We start from the raw sequence: 16811 nt of genomic DNA on the forward strand, positions 1-16811 counted from the left end.
GTGTGTGTGTGTGTGTGTGTGTGTGTGTGTGTGTGTGTGTGTCTGAAAGCTGTGCGAGCTCGGTGCTCTGCAGAGCTGGGAAGGCTGGTGAACTCGAGCACGATTCTGTGCTGCCCCCTGGTGGAGAACTCAGGCTCCCAGACGAAGGGCCGAGAGACCAGGGACAGGAAGTGAAGACGTCTTAGTTAATGGTCTCTAATTGCTGGGATGGACTATCATGACCAAAGCAAGTTGGGAAGGAAATGATTTATTTGGCTTCCACTTCCACATCGTAATCTATTACTGAAGGAAGCAAGGATAGGGACTCAAACAGGGCTAAAACCTGTAGCTAGCAGCTGATGCAGAAGTCATGGAGGGGTATTGCTTACTGGCTTGCTCCCCATGGCTTGCTCAGCCTGCTACCTTTTTAAAAAAAAGATGTATTTATTCATTTTATGCATATGAATGCTCTATCTGCATGTACACCTGCAGGCCAGAAGAGGGTATCAGACCATATTATAGATGGTTGTGAGCCTCTATGCGGTTGCTGGGAATTGAACTCAGGACCTCTGGAAGAGTATCCAATGAGCTGAGCCATCTCTCCAGCCCTCAGCCTTTTATGTTTAAGAACCCAGGATCACCTGCCCAGGGGTGGCACCACACATAATGGCCTGGGCCCTTCCCATCAATCATTAATTAAGAAAATGCCTTACTAGCCCCATCCCCTCACTGTAGCACTCAGGAGAGCGGCCACACCTTGACTGGGCAGCACAGTAGAGCTGGACCTACTCGTGAAGGCAGGGGTGAGCCAGCCCTAAGGGCATGAGAGCAGGAGAACTGGCCCAGCCCCTTGAAGGCTGCAGCCCTTGGGAGAATGGGCCATGAGCCTTAACTGGGCAGCACAGTGGAGCTGGTTCTGGAGGTGTGGGTGCAGAGAGTTGGTCCAGAGGGCACAAGAGCAGGAGAGCCGAGCCTGCCCCCTGCCCACATCAGCACTGGGTGGTCTAGCTGGAGCAATGCTGGAGGGCTCTCCCTGGAGGTGCAAAGACGGGAGAGTTGAGGCACTGACCACCTCAGTTACCACCTGCGCCCAGACCCAGGGCTCTGAATTGGCCCATTCCAAAATCTATGTCTTTTGCAAATGGTTGGGACACTTGAAAGGGCCAGTCCTGCTGATCCAAAACTTTGGGATCTCCATGACACAGAGCAACAGCAGGATAACCAGGAGGCGTCTCGATGAGGATCCCATATTGAGGGTGTCACAGAAGCCAGAGATCTCTCGAATCAGACCATGCATGATGTGAAACTCACAAAAATTCAATAAAACGTTTGTTTTAAAAAAATGGATTATGGAGGAAGGAAAAAAGAAAAAGAAAATGCCTTACAACTGGATCTTATGGAGGCATTTTCACAATTGAGGCTTCCTTCTCTCTGATGACTGTAGCTTGTGTTAAGTTGACATAAAATTAGCCAGGGCAGCAATGTATGTTCTTTCTGAAAGCCCAGAGAGCCCACAGCATCCTGTCATTGATATTGCTGGGCCTCCCAACCACCCCAGGCAGCATTTGTAGACATAGGCCCTACACCGAGTCACACTCTGGCCCACAGTGAAACCCAGTCTTCGGGGAAGAATACAACAGGGGTGACTGTCCAGGAGGCCTGAGTTTAGCTCTTCATAAAAGACACACTGAGGACTTCTGTTTGTTCCCCAATCCCAAGCGGCCCAGTTCCCTCCTTTGTTTTTCTTCCCATAACTAGGCAGTTTTGTGGGTGTCGATGTCTCTGGAGGTGGCAGCTGTATCCCTGCACAGTCATGTAATGCAGAGTCCTTACCATGCTTGGGGACAGCAGCTCTGGCTGGCTCCCTTGCAGCCCAGGAGTTTTCTCTCTCTTGGAGAGAATGGAGGCTGTTACCCCTTTCTGTGTGTCGAGGGAAGTCCTTACCAGGATGATGTGGGCCGTGACGCTCAGCAGTAAGGGACAGCCATGCGGATGCTTCAGCCCTGGTCCCCTGCCTGTGTTCTCCAGTGACAGGAAATACAATGCACAGGCAAAAGCAACTAGCCAGGCACTTAAAGCAGCTCTCATGCTGGGCCAGGCTGCTATTCAGGAGGCCGAATATTTTCATGGAAGTTGGTTGTTTAAGGTTAAAGTTTAAAGAGGAGGAATGCAATCTTAAGCCAGGTAGGTTGGTTCTTCTCTGAGCTGATCACAAACCTCTATCTGAAACTCTGAGGTGTGAAGCAATACACTAGTTATTTTATGGTCATAATTTTTTACTTTTCAGGATTGCTTTTTGAATGGAATTGTTCTGTTTGTGGCTTCATGATGGCTGATTGTGTCCCTGTAGAATCCAAGGGCACTGTGTCTTCTATGACATGGTGAGATCTGTAGAGTTGGGAGGCCACTTGCCCCAGGTACACGGCTCCAGCTGTGGGAAATTCATCCTACAGGCATATTAGTAAGAGTTAAAGTCCAGAGGAAGAAGGCTGTCTAGGGCTCTCCTCTGAGGCACACAGAATGAGCCCAGCTTTGTAGTTTAGTTGTTACTGAAGCCTATTGGAATGCCTCCCAGATGCACACTAATTAGCTCTGATCAAACGCCCACAGCTTCCTGGGAACCTGGGCAGAGACCAGGCCAGGGCTGGCTTCAACTCGGATGTAGGATGGGGAATTAACTAATATATCTGTCATCTCAAATAGTGATCTTTATTAAGTTTACATCTGTCTGTCCATCTATCTATCTATCTATCTATCTATCTATCTATCTATCTATCATCTATCTATTTATTTGGGGTATGGGACATACCCGTGCCACAGTAGCCATTTACAAAAGCCATCTTGGGTCATTTCTACCATCTGGTGCACCTTGGAAATGAGTGCTCTCAACCATATTCAAGGAAGAAGTTAATGATATTGATAATACTGAAGTATTATCAATACTGTGATGGGACAAGCATGGAGTCAGTCACAGACATGCTTTAAAACCACCGCGGGCACATGGTGCCTGTGGCTCAGTCACAGACATGCTTTAAAACCACCGCGGGCACATGGTGCCTGTGGCTTTTACTGTTTCCAGACATTCATTCTGTAGAAAAACTCACTCAGGTGTGCAGCTGTTTAGACCGTTCTCTGCAACATTAACTGTGTTAATAATTGAGAAAAGAAAGCAGAGGGTGGGGTAGAAAGAGACAGCTCAGCGATCAGGAGCACTCACTGTCTCTGTCTCTCTGTCTTTCTGTCTCTCTATCTGTCTGTCTCTGCCTCTCTGTCTCTCTGTCTTTCTCTGTCTCTCTGTCTCTCTATCTGTCTGTCTCTGCCTCTCTGTCTCTCTGTCTCTCTGCCTCTCTCTCTCTCTCTCTCTCTTTCTCTCTCTCTCTCTCTCTGAGACAGGCTTTCCCATATAGCTCAGTGTAGCCTCCAATTCATGACCACCCTGCCTCAGCACCCCCTACCTCATGTACGCACCAGTCCTCTAACTCAGCTGCCATGATGACTTCTACTCTTTGTGAGAATCTTGTTAACATCTAAAAGAATGGCCCCTCATCGGTAGAAGAAAAGACAGTATTGTGAGTCCAGAAAGTTGGGTTAGCCCAGACTCTGGATATAACCATTGGGCCCATGTAAAGGACTATCAGATAGTAGACACAGCCCCTTAAAATCTCTCTTTGATTCGGAATCTGTATGCTAGCCTGCCATAACTGAATACCATATGGTGGTGTCTGGGCTTATGGGTCAGACTTCTGAGAAATATTATGAACCAGACCATTTCTTAGTCTGTTGTCCTGGTTCATATTTTATCCCAGTCTCTAGGAAGTCAAGGAAGGAGGGTTGTGAGTTCCAGGCCAGCCTAGGCTATTTATGGAGACCATCTCCATCTCAAAAACAAACCAAACTTAACCAAAACCATCTAGTAGTCAGCTTCCACAGCGCACCAGGCATCTGACATGTAGCAGGCTCACCCTTCGCCTCCCTTGTGTGGACAGTAACGGCCCTATTTCATGGAGGAAAAAAAAAAAAAACACAGCTAACATGTTTAATGACTTGTCCAAGGTGCAGGCTTGAGAAGAGCTCTCCATCCGCCCTCACTCAGCAGTCCACTCAGGCTGCAGAGTTTGGGTACAGCTGGACGACACTTCCCTCCTCATCCTCATGTCTCCCGGGAGATTCCCAGATCATCTTTAGCAAGTGGACATGCTACAATTTCATTCCAATCAAACCTCTGGGAGATAGTTAAAGCAATTCTCTGACAGCTAATGATATTAACAACAATAACGACAACAACCAGTTGCAGGCCGGGGCTATACCTCAGTCGGTAGAGAGCTATGGATGAAGCCCAGAGTTTGTCCCAGCGTTGCATAAACTGGGCATGGCGGCATAAGTCAGCAATCCCAGCATATAGGAGGTGGAGACTGAGGATCTGAAGTGCAAGGTTGTCCTCCACTGCAAAGGGAGTTTAAGGCTAGTCTGGGACACACAAGATCTTGTTTTTTTAAAAAAAAATTATACAAATAAAATAACAGTTTAACATACTTTGTGTTAGAAGTGTTCACTAGTATTTCTCACTAAGTGTTCTAGCTGCTTTGTGAAGCTCAGCCCGTTATGTATGCATTTAGGGTCAGAAGCCCACAGCCTATCTTGGTACCCTAGGCAAGAAGGCTGTTGCTGGTTTCCACCTCTTCTGTCTGATCTTCAATGAGGAAGAGCATGCTGAAGTTTTACTTTGGTTTTCAGAAATAGCTGAGGATATTTCAAGCATTGGAAAAAAATCTGGATTACCATCTTCATTTTCTTTATTTAGTTTCCCCAAAATTATGTTTCTGATGGTGAATGAGACTAGAGTAGGCAGGGGTTGCAGTGCATACTTTGGGCAGCAGGGGCGCCAGTAGCTTTGTATTCTATTCATGGGGCTTTGCATTATTACTGTTTTCTCTCATCTCAGGGTGGCTTGCTCTCTTGCTCTCTCACTCTCTTTTTGCTCTTGCTCTCTCCCTCTCTCCTTTTCTTCCTTCCTTCCTTCCTTCCTTCTTTCTTTCTTTCATTTTCTTTTTGTTTTGTGTAGCTCCAGCTGTCCTGGAACTTGCTCTGTAGACCAGGCTGGCCTTGAACTCAGAGAGCCACCTACCTCTGCCTCTTGGCGGCTGGAACTAAAGGGATGTGCCACCAGACCGTGGTCATTTCTGATCCAAGACAGAAAACAGATTTAATGATCAGAGAAGGTGGCTGGGAAAGTCTGGGCACATGGAGCCAGCAGTGAACCTGAGGGGACAAAGGGACCACTGTCACCATCAGGAGATCAGTAAGGTGATTCTAAACATTTGCTGACAGGTAGGCCTGGCCACTACCCTCAAGGGATGCTGGAGCCTCATGTGCTGTGTGACGAGGGCTTGGGAGTGTGGGCTAGGTGGTGGCTGTTCACCAGTTGGAGGAGTGTCAAGATTTTAACACCTGCAGGCCAAATGCAGGTTGGGTGAGTGCTGGGGGTACCTTAACTGGGTGCTGTCAGGACCCCTTTTAGTTCACATTCTGTTTTCCAGTGGCTCATGGGATTGCTGATGATGAAAATGTGTGAGTTTGGCTCCAGATCAAGGAATGAACCCATTATCCTCACCTTTGGCTATTTAAGTCCTCTCCCAAATCCCAGGACGAATCCATCTCAGCTTGCTCCCAGCCTGGGCCAGGCTTAACAGCCGGGGGAGTCTGGCCTTAACTTCCGGTCAAAGCCCAGTTTGCTCACTAGCTGGGGTAGTTCAGGGGTCTTGCCTGGGTGCTCCAGTAGGGGCTACACTGCCTCGCAGAATAGGGGTAGCCATGCTGGGTAAGGACATAGGATTGCCTGGGGCCTTCCCACTCTGAAGTGCAGTTCATGTCCACACTGAGCCTGTTGTGATACAAACTAGGGCTGGACACCAACTTTCTCAGGCCTCCATCTCACTGGCCTTGGGTCTGGGGGTGTCTCAGTCTCCATGACCACTGAGTCCTTATTGCCCCCTCCTGAATCCTGAGCCCAGGGTATCCTCCTTGCTGGGGAAACATCCTGACGTCGAGCAGGTCTGGGGCAGCTCTCTGCTGGTGCCATCTCTTAGTGAAGTGCTGAGCTGTGCTTCTGGAAGCAAGAGGGAGCCAATGCCCAAGAGCCACCGTGAACAATGTCACCTCTAAGAAAGAAGACTGGGAATTGGAGGAGCTCAAAAAAAAGGGACATTTGGTTTTCACAGTTGCCATAGTTCTGGGGTCACAAGCTGACTTCTCAGGTTCTGGGGACAGGGAGGCGGGGATCTAAGAGCTGTGCTGGGGGATTTTATGCTCAGCTGTACTCCGCTGTGACCTGTGGGGTGCATGAAAATGGCTCAGAGAGCAGGGGCATCCATCCGGTCTAAAGCCTCAGGAAGAAAGTTGTGCTGCTTGGGCTCATGTGCAAGTCTGGGTTGGAGGGCTGGTATCTGTTCTCCCAAACTTTACTCTCTTTCAGAAGGTGGAGTTTCTCTTCTTTCTAACTTCAGGGGGTGGGACAGGAAGCCTCGCTGTAGAGGCAAGTTTTATGTCAACATGACACAAACTAGAATCATCTGAAAGGATGGGAGCCTCAGTTCTCCATATAGTCCTGCTGTAGGGTGTTTTCTTAGTGATTGAATTAGTCAGGGTTCTCTAGAGTCACAGAACTTAGAGTGTCTTTATATATTAAGGGGACTTACTATAATGACTTACAGTCTGTAGTCCAACTAACCCAACAATGGGCAGCTGTGCATGGGAAGTCCAAGAGTCTAGTAGTTGCTCAGTCCCATGAGCCTAGTTGTTTCAACTGGCCTTCTGTATAGCTGGAATCCTGAAGAAGTAGATTCCATCAGATGTGCTGGAAGTAAGTGCAAGCAGGCGAAGAAGAATAAGTCTTCCTTCCCCCAATGTTCTTATGTAGGCCTCCAGCAGAGGGTGTGGCCCAGATTAAAAGTGTGTACCACCATACCTGGATCTGAAACTTGCTCTATCCCAGGCTGGCCTTTAACTCAGAAGTTTGCTTGCCTCAGCCTCCTGGGATTAAAGGCATGTGCTAACCTGCCTGGTCCTAAGCTTTTCATGGGCACTCTGCCTCAAGCTCTCCATGTCAAGGTCTGAGTCAGAAGCCTAAGTCTTCCAGCCTCGAGATCGGGATCACAGGTGTGCCCTCCATTTCTGGATTGTAGTTCATTTCGAATGTAGTCAAATTGACAACCAGGAATGGCCACCACAGTGATTGATGGGGAAGAGTCCAACTCATTGTGGGTAGAACCATCCCTGGGCTAATAGTCCTGGCTTCTCTAAGAAAGCAGGCTGAGCAAGCCAGTAAGCAGCACCCCTCTATGGTCTCTGCATCAGCCTCTGCCTCCAAGCTCTTGCCCTGACTCCCTTCTGTGGAACTGTGGGTGAAATAAAGCCTTTTTCTCCCCAAGTTGCTTTTGGTCATGGTGTTTCATCACAGCAATAAGAACTCTAAGACATGTTGGTACCAGGATTGTGGGGTATTGCTGTGACAGACCCAGCCATGTCTTTGTGGAAGAGCATTGTCACTTTGGGGTCACAAAGCCATGGGCTGATCTGTAGGAGCTTGGGAGGTAATGTTTGGTTGCGGTGTTTCATCACAGCTATAGAAACCTAAGACACTGATTTTTGAGGAAAGGGTGGGTTTGGGAACAAATTACAGAATAACAGGATACAAAAGAACATAGGGTCTATGAGCCCAAACTGGATGGGGAAATCCTTCCTTCACTGATGGAGCTGCCACCGACACCCTTATTATATTGCTGGTGTTTGCCTTGCTTCGATTACCTCCAGGGTTGTCCATCGACGCTTCCTTGGATGTATGTTGGTTCTACAAACCAGTGGGGAACCTGTCAATCAGGAAGGGATCCCCTGAGACTCCACAAACAAGACCAGCCCTCCCCTTAGGGTGCAGGTGCTCATCTGATGGAAGAGCTTTGCTCTAGAGTTCTCTACTAATCAGGCTTTAATTACGAGCCCCTGTTCACATGGCAGTCATTTTGCTCAGTGGGAATGAGCATATGTTTGTATTTTAGGGGTGGGTGGGGGGTCCCATCAATCCTTCTGGGCACATTCTTTTTGCATCCTGTGTTTTGGGCTTTAATCCCCTCAGTGGTGAACTGTGCAGAGAAAATATGGTATCTAAGAGCAAGCAGTGCTTGCAGGAGGTCAGGCCTGAATGGGGGGGGGGTTGCTCTCTCTTCTCATTAGTGCTCATCACACAGAATGTGGTTTTTCAGGCCAGAGTAGCAACTGCAGCTGGCTTTTGTCAGGAGTGTGGGCGGTTTTGGTGTGTGTGTGTGGGTGGGGGGGGGGGTCCCAGCTTCACTGTGGAGTGGATCTTGTAGGAACCCCGTCCAGTCCTTCAGGGGTCCCACCATGAAGAAGTGGACACTGACTGTTATCCCCCCAAAGTTTGTGGCAAAAATGAACCATGCTAGATTATGTGTGATGCTCTTAGGGAGTGTGTGGCATCTCACAGGGCCAACGCTGGCTAAGCCTGTGGAGAACATGCAAATGCAAACCCTAGCAGATACCCGGTATCAGGGGCACTGGGTCTGCTGCTCCTGGGGAGGTACACTTCCTCCCAAGCTGTCATGGAGCTGGAGAATCTCAGGAGGGAGCCCTGGTGACTTCCGTGGCTCCAGTGTAAGCTTCTGGGAGATTCTTTGCTTTTCTGGTTTGCTATCTTCTCCGTGGTCCGTGGGAAGCCCTGCTGACTGTTGGCCAACATGGTGGCAAATTGGCCTTTCTCAACTCTCCGCAGTTCTTAGCTGTTACATTTGTCACTTTCTTGGTTGTGGTGACCAAATACCTGATGAGAAGGAATTCAGGGGAGAAAGGATTCACTTTGGGCTCACAGTTTGAGGGGGACACAGTCCAGCATGGCAGAGAAGGCTTGGTGGTGGGATGTGAGGCCCCCAGTCACACTGTGTTAGCGGTGGGGGTCAAGAAGCACAGGATGGAAGCTAGGCTGGAAACCTCACAGCAGTCCCTAGGCTCCACCATCTAGAAGTCCCACCACCGCCCCAAACAGCACCACCAACAGGGGACCAAGTGTCCAACCACATGAGCCCACGAGGGACAGTTTGACATTCAAGGACCATAGCCATCAAAGTCCGGGGCATCATTTATTATTTTAAAAGTTTTGTTTTTTGCTTATTTTTAAATTGTGTTTGAGTGCAGCATGTCTGCCAGGGCCTAGGTGTCGGATCCCCGGGAGGTGGAGTCACTGGCCATTGGGGGTGGCCTGTGGTGTGTGTGCTGAGAATGGAACTTGGATCCTCTGTAAGAGCAGCTCTCAGTGCAAGGCTCATCTGTAGGGTGTCTAAGGACTCGTGACTGACAGATTCCCTGCTAGAGTATAAAACCAACATGCCCGAGGAAACAGCTACACATCCTTGATGTAATCAGATCAAGGCAAAGCCTGGCAAGGTGACAGCTGAGCCGTCTCTCCAGCCTTTATTGTTGTTGTAGTTGTTGAAAATGTTCTTTTTCTTGTGGTGGGAGAATTCAGTGTAACTCCTGACCTTTACGGAAGCTTTTAAGGTTTAGATTTGTTTTGAGACAAAGTTTCTGTTTGTGGCTGTTGCTGGCCTGGAACTAAGGCAGTTCATAACCATCTGTAACTTCAGTTTCATGGCTCCCATGGCTCCTAGCTTCTTCAGGTATGAGCCATGCCTATGGTTCACAAACACACATGCAAGCAAAATACCCACACATGTAAAAAAAAATCATAAACAACAACAACAAACACAGCCCATCATGCTGGCACTTTTCTCAAAAGTGGATCAAATCTTGGCAGTTTGTTTCTAGAACTTACTTATCTCAGTCTTGGAGACGGGAGCAACATTTCCTGTCTTCATATTTAACTTTTCTGCTATCTTCGTGTCTTCTGGGTTCCCCTTTTTTAAAGACTTGCTTTTATTCTTAAATATGTGTGTGTGGGTGGGTAGCGTGTGGGCACTTGTGTGGGTGTGTGCACACACAGAACTGCAGGTGCTCTTGGAGACTGGAGGTGTTGTATCCCCCTGAAGCTGTAGTTACATGAACTGTGAACTGCCTGGCATGCGTTCTGGGAATTGAACTCTGGTCCTGTCTGTGCTTCTAACCCTTGAGCCCCTCTTCAGTGCAGCAAACCCTTCACCGGCTCCCTTCACCAGCCTCACTACTCGGGGTTGTTTGGCTCTGAGAATGTAAAATTAGAGGAAGTACCCAGGAAGGTGTCACCCTTCTCTTGTTAGGGGATTTCGATTCCTGTGATGTGAGAAAGCCTGACGGTGGAATTTATAGCTCAAAGAAGCAATATCGGCAGAGTATCCCCGTCAGTCCTGAAGGTGGAGAACTGATCTAAGTTTAAAAATAGGCCTTCTGTGTGGAGTCACAGAGAGTCAGGTGAAGGCTCCATGGCAGGGTAGGTGGGCTAAAGAGAGATTTAACTCTCTCTTTCCCTGAGCCCCCCCCCGAAGAATCAGACATTGTCCCATGGCCTATAAGGGAAGGGAGAAAGGTCTCCAAATAGTCCAGTAATTTGTAGAATTTAATTATAATTAATTTGATATTCATATACACAAGCATCAAACTTTAAAAAAAGGTTTATTTTTGAATTTTTGTTTATGATGTGTCTCTGTGTGTATTTACACATGTGAATGCAGTTTCTCATGCAGTATTGGATTCTCCAGACCTGGAGTTACAAGTGGAGGTGGGCCACCTAATGTGGATGCTGGGGCCTTGGCCTTAGCCACTGAGCCATCCCTCTAGCCTCTGGCATCTGTCTTTTCAAAGCATTTGATTTATTTGTTTGATGCTACATGCAAAGTGCCTGTCCCATGTGGTTTAATTTTGTCATCTGTAAAATAGAGGGAAGGGCTGGACTAGATGGTACCCTAGGGGCTTTATACTTCTGAGTTATTACAATGCCTGCTACAGAAATAGGCAACACCCAAGGCTACCTACAAAGGCCCAAGGCCAGCAGGTCTTTCTTGCCCCCATGTGAGGTCTCCTTAGAGGAGTTGGTCAGGGATGGTTCCTGATGGTCCCCACTGGAGTCTCAGAATTGAGGCTCACACCCACCTTTTCTTTTCTTTTTTCCTTTTCTTTTTCTTTTTCTTTTTGGTTTTTCGAGTCAGGGTTTCTCTGTGTAACCCTGGCTATTCTGGAATTCACTCTGTAGATCAGATTGGCCTCAAACTCAGAAATCCGCCTGCCTCTGCCTCCCAAGTACTGGGATTAAAGGCATGCGCCACCACTGCTCAGCTCACACCTACTTTTCAAGTTTAGCCTAAATGTGATTTTATGATGCTGAATGCCAAGAACAGGAACTGCTGGACTGACTAACGCAGCAGCTCCTGTTACATAAAATCAGAATGGCTACCCCAACTGTGGGAGGCATGGAGGTCCTTGTGCTCACAGATTAGCACTAGGGGAGCCTGGGGGTTAGCACTCAGAGCTGTTCCTTCAAGGGAAGAAATTTGACTCTGTTATCTGCCCAGAAGGCTGGGAATAGATGTGCATTCTTGCCTGGTGACCTTTGCGATGATATGTGTGGTTAGAAACCATGCTGGACCCTCCCTGACCCTTATCATAAGCTTGTTTTTCTCAGTCAGTCTATAGAAGCCATCTTTATGAAGGCGTCACCTGTACTTTTAAAGGGTTTTGCTGTAGTCACGTTCGATCTTTATTTAGCTTACTTTGTTCCCTGAAGAGATTTATGCATGCTCTGTTGTGCACGCGGGATTGAGATAATCATCAACTAGAATAAGTTTTCATCAGATTGTGCTGTACTTAAATGTCTAAAATAAACTACTTGGGGTCGGACTCCCAAAGTTTGAGCCTACACAAGCTATTTAGTCATGTTGAACTGAACTGCCTTCTTGCCTCCGGAGGTTCATGACTTTGCCGGCTGTGGATGTTGCAGAGATCCCCTCTTCCACGGCCACACTGCCCCACACACCCAGCGAGTCCCATTTCTCCCCTGTGCTCATTTGCCTTTCAGGGAGCTCAGATGCCAGCCACAAATGCACAACGAAATGCTGGCAGTGCAGAGACCGAAACACACAAATATTTCTCTTAATATTTTGGTTGGGAATGCAGACAGCTGTAAGAGGCTCTGGTGCCCAATTCCAACTGTGAGTGACGTGCTGGAGAATCGGTAGCTGGTGTTGGGCAGAAAATTGCCTTTGCTTTTCCGAGGGTGGCTCTTTGGCGAGGGGCTTGTGCAAGGAAGCCGTGCAAGACCTGAGAGCTTCTCTTTAAGGCATTGTGGTTCTTCTGGGAGCCTCCTGGGGTTCTTGCAGCGCCTTGCTTGCTGTGTAGGAATAGCATGTGGTCCAAGGTCTGTCTGCAAACATAAGCCTGCTTTGGGTGTACCTCTCCTTGGTCTCTTGGTCCACAGTGATGTGAGTCCTCTCCATGCCAATCTGAGGACAGCAAGCAGTGTCCCACATTCCCCAAAGGGTGCAGTTCCCCTGCTGCACTGAAGAGCTGCCACCCTTTCCTGTGGTCGTCTCACTGCATCTCCATCTGCTGGGTTTGAAAGTTTTCCCCAAACCTCATGTTCCAATACCACCCCCAGTGTGAAAGTGCCAATTGGCAGGAGCTGTAAGAGGTGGTTAGGTCACCAGGGCTGTGTCCTCATGAGTTTGTTGGTGGTGTTATTCTGAGAGTGGGCTTGTTGTAGAGTGAGTTGGCCTCTGTCCTGTTCCCTTGTATACTTGCTCGCCTCTCACCACATTATAGATGTGACAAGAAGCTACCCTCTCATCCTGACCTTCATGACCTCCATAACTGGCAGCCAAATAAACTTCTATTGCTTAAAAGTTTCCCAGAAGGGCTGGAGAGATGGCTCAGCAGTTAAGAGCACTGACTGCTCTTCTAAAGGTCCTGAGTTCAAATCCCAGCAACCACATGGTGGCTCACAACCATCTGTAATGAGATCTGACGCCCTCTTCTGGTGGGTCTGAAGACAGCTACAGTGTACTTACATATAATAATAAATAAATCTAAAAAAAAAAAAAAAAAGTTTCCCAGAAACATTCCCAGAATGCACCACTCTGTGTGCTCTTTGCTCCCGACACACAGAACTGCTTGTCTTTGCACATCATCAGGAACAACTGCCGTATGCTCTTCTGGAAGCTAATGCCTTCCTTCACTGACTCTAAAATGTTTTTCTGCCACCTTTTTGGTTTAAGGCATGTCTTAGTTAGGGTTTTATTACTGTGAACAGATACCATCACCAAGGCAACTTTTATGAAGGATAACATTTAATTGGGGCTGGCTTACAGGTTCAGAGGTTCAGTCCAATTTCATCAAGGCAGGAGGAATGACAGCGTCCAGGTAGATATGGTGCTGGAAAAGGAGCTGAGAGATCTACCTTTTGTTCCAAAGGCAAACAGGAGAAACACTGGCTTCCAGGCAGCTAGGATGAGGGTCTTAAAGCCCATGCCCACAGTGACACACTTCCTCTAACAAGACCACACCTCCTAATAGTGCCACTCCCTGGGTCAAGCGTATTCAAACCACCACGAGGTAGTTCTCTCTTTCATATTTACATGGGTTCTGGGGTTGGAACCCAGGTTGCCAGGTTTGGAGGACAGGCAAGCACTTTACGCGTAGAACTATCCCCCTTGTTCACTCTTCCTTTTCTCTAGAATTTTGTCACAGCAAAGAGAAAAGTAATTAACACAATGTCATTGGATGCAGGCTTTATCAGGAGGGGGCGACAGTTATAGGTTAAGAACTGCAAAATGATGTGTTCAAGTCTTTTAGTTTATCTTTTATGTGTATGAGCATTTGTCTGCATGTATGTCTGTGAAATGCCCACAGAGACCAGAATAGGGCTCAGGATCCCCTGGAATTGGATGGTTATCTGCCTTTTGGCTGCTGGGAATTGTACCAGGGTCCACTGGAAGAGCAGCTAGTACTCTTAACCACTGAGCCATCTCACCAGCCTCGTATGGTCAAGTCTTAACAACATGGGTACCTGTGAAAGTGAAAGAAGCTGCTACAGCAAGCAACACTGAGATCTTGCTTTTGCAAGGGTGATGATTGCTTTCAGAACCTTGGCTTCATGGGGCTTGCAGAGACACCGTGGAATAGTTACATAGTGCCACGGCATCTGAGCAAAATGCATCAAGACACACCCACTTCCTTGTGGGTCCTTCAGATACAATTAGATGACACAGAGGGTATCAAGTCCCTTGGGGCTGGAGTTGCTGATCATTGTGAGCTGCCTGCTGTGAATACCGGGAACTGAACTCAGATCCTCTAGGAGAGCAGCAACCATGCTTAACCGTGGAACCGCCATTTCTGCTCTGTGCCCATCTCCTTCTTAGGCAGAGCCACAGGTGAATCTCCACAGGGAGCCTCTGATGGATGCCTGACCTAAGTTCATGCTGCTTACCAGAGTGGTCTGCCTTAGCAACTAATTGCTACCTGTGCAGTGGCCTGGTCCTTCCCCCTGTTGTGAGGTAACCATCAAGTGCTCAAGTTCTTTGGCTCTATGCAGAAAGAAATTGTGAGAAAGCAAGGAGTAGCTCTTCCAGTGCTGGTGGGTCTAGGCTAATGGAGGGACTGGCAAATTTGGAGGCTTGTAGTTCTTTGGGGGGGTGTATTTTAATATATGATATATATGTATATATGTAATATACATTACATATATGCTGTTTGTTTTATATGTATGATTGTTTTGCCTGCATGTACATCATGTGTGTGCCTGGTGCTTGTGAAGATGAGAAGAGGGTCTTGGATCCCCTGCAATTGCAGTTACAAATGGTTGTGAGCCATCATTTAGGTTCTAGGAACTGAACCCAGTTCACTGGAAAAGTAGAAAGTGCTCTTAACTGCTAAGCCACATTTCCAGCCCTGGCTTGGAGTCTTGAGTCCTGAGAACTAGAACCAATGGCTCCAGGCTCCAGGGCCAGAGACTCAAGGCTCCAGGTGCTCACACATAGGCTTACTGCTCAGCAGCTAGTGTCATCCCCAGCTCTTAGCAGCAGCTTGTGGTAGCAGCAGATAGCACCAGCTAGTATCATGGCTGCCAAGTCTCGAGTGTTGAGACTCAGCTTTTAGAGTGATTAGCACCATAGATCTTAGGCCTCGGGCATAGAGATCCTTGTCCTGCAGGGTTTGGTAGCTCTTTGGAACTCATGTGGTGATGGAGGCTTCAGTTTCTCCTTGTCAGCTTTTCACAGCCTTCTCTGCACCTCCACTGTCCTCCTCTCCAGTGCCTTCACCTGCTGGCACTTCCACCTCTAGCCACTCTGGGGAACTCCACTGAGCTCCTGCTGCTGCTGCTGCTGCTGCTGCTGCACCAGAGCCACTGTACACCAGCATTGTATCTTTATATTCCTAGCCCTACTCATACTACCTACCATAAAAATCAGAAGCAAGCTAAGCAAAAGGCCAATTGGGAGAAGCCTTTTATTGGGCCTAAAATTGCAGCAGCAGGGTGACACAGGAGGATGATTCCCTGTTGACTTGAAGAAATGAGCCAGTATTTTCTAGCTGTTTGCGCCAGTCACAACAGTCACCAAAGGTCTATGTTTACACCACCACTGGCCTTCTCCTTGATGAGAACTGACTGCTTGAGTTCACCAAGGTCTGTGATGGCAAAAACTCTATCTGTGGGCTGGCAAGATGGCTCTTCTGGTAAGAACTCTGACTGCTCTTCCAAAGGTCCTGAGTTCAAATCCCAGCAACCACATGGTGACTCACAACCACCCGTAATGTGATCTGATGCCTTCTTCTGGTGCGTTAGAAGCCAGCTACAGTGGGCTTATGTATAATAATAAATAAATAAATCTTTGAAAAACAAAAAAGAGTCTCTTCCTCAAGGAAAAAAAACCCCAAACCTCTGTCTGCAAGAGTCATGGCAGGAATAGTGCCTCTCGCAGCTGGAGCTGTTCTTTGGTGGTGGCAGCAGCAGCTGTGGATGCAGCAGTTTCCTCAAGGTATCCGGAGTGCTCAAAGAAACTGGGCTCCCACGAAGTCAGTCAAGCCAATTGCCAGAGAGAAGCTGCTTGGCTGACAGACCTCTGTTCAAGTCATCTGAGCCCCAGGGAGGTGGGGGTTAAGAGCAGAGAATCAAATCACATGATTTCCAGTGTCTGAGCCCCAGGGAGGTGGGGGTTAAGAGCAGGGGATCAAATCACCCGATTTCCAGTGTCCTAGCTGCTTTGAAGACAAAGTAAACATTAAAACATTAAAAGGGATGCTCTCAACAGAGGCTGGCATTACTGTCCTCAGCACTGCCTAACAGTTCTCTATTCTTAGACACTTAGGCCATTCTTTACTCTTTTGCAAGATCCTCCATGTAGCTGTGAAGTTCCCATAAGCTGCTATGTGCTCCTCTAATCTCTGGGCTTCCATAACCTCCTTACATTCAACATTCCCCGGAGTAAATGCAGTCTGGCTCACCCATGTGGGCAGGGGTGTCCTTCTCACATACCTTGGAGAGATGTGGAGGGCTGCATATTATTATCATCAATGGTAGCAGGGGGGTCAGCCTCAACCTGTCCAAATCATGGCCTCCCAGTGCCCCCCACACTTGCTCAGCATAGGCGTGGAGGGCTTGGGGAAGAGGCAGACTGCTTGCCCTCTCTTTCAGTGAGCAGAGCAAGGTGTCCCTGTATCTTAGTTTATGTATTTGTTTGTTTGTTTCTTTTTTTAATGGAATCATCTGTTTTAATTTTTTTATGATTTACTAAAAACATCTAAATGTAAAATATATATATTATATGTATTTTTTTCTTTTTTTGATATTTTCTTTATTTACACGTAAATTTCTCCTTTCCCAGTTTCCCCTCCAAAAAACAAAC

The sequence above is a fragment of the Mastomys coucha genome, unplaced genomic scaffold, assembly GCF_008632895.1.
Source record: "Mastomys coucha isolate ucsf_1 unplaced genomic scaffold, UCSF_Mcou_1 pScaffold6, whole genome shotgun sequence".
NCBI lineage: Eukaryota > Metazoa > Chordata > Mammalia > Rodentia > Muridae > Mastomys > Mastomys coucha.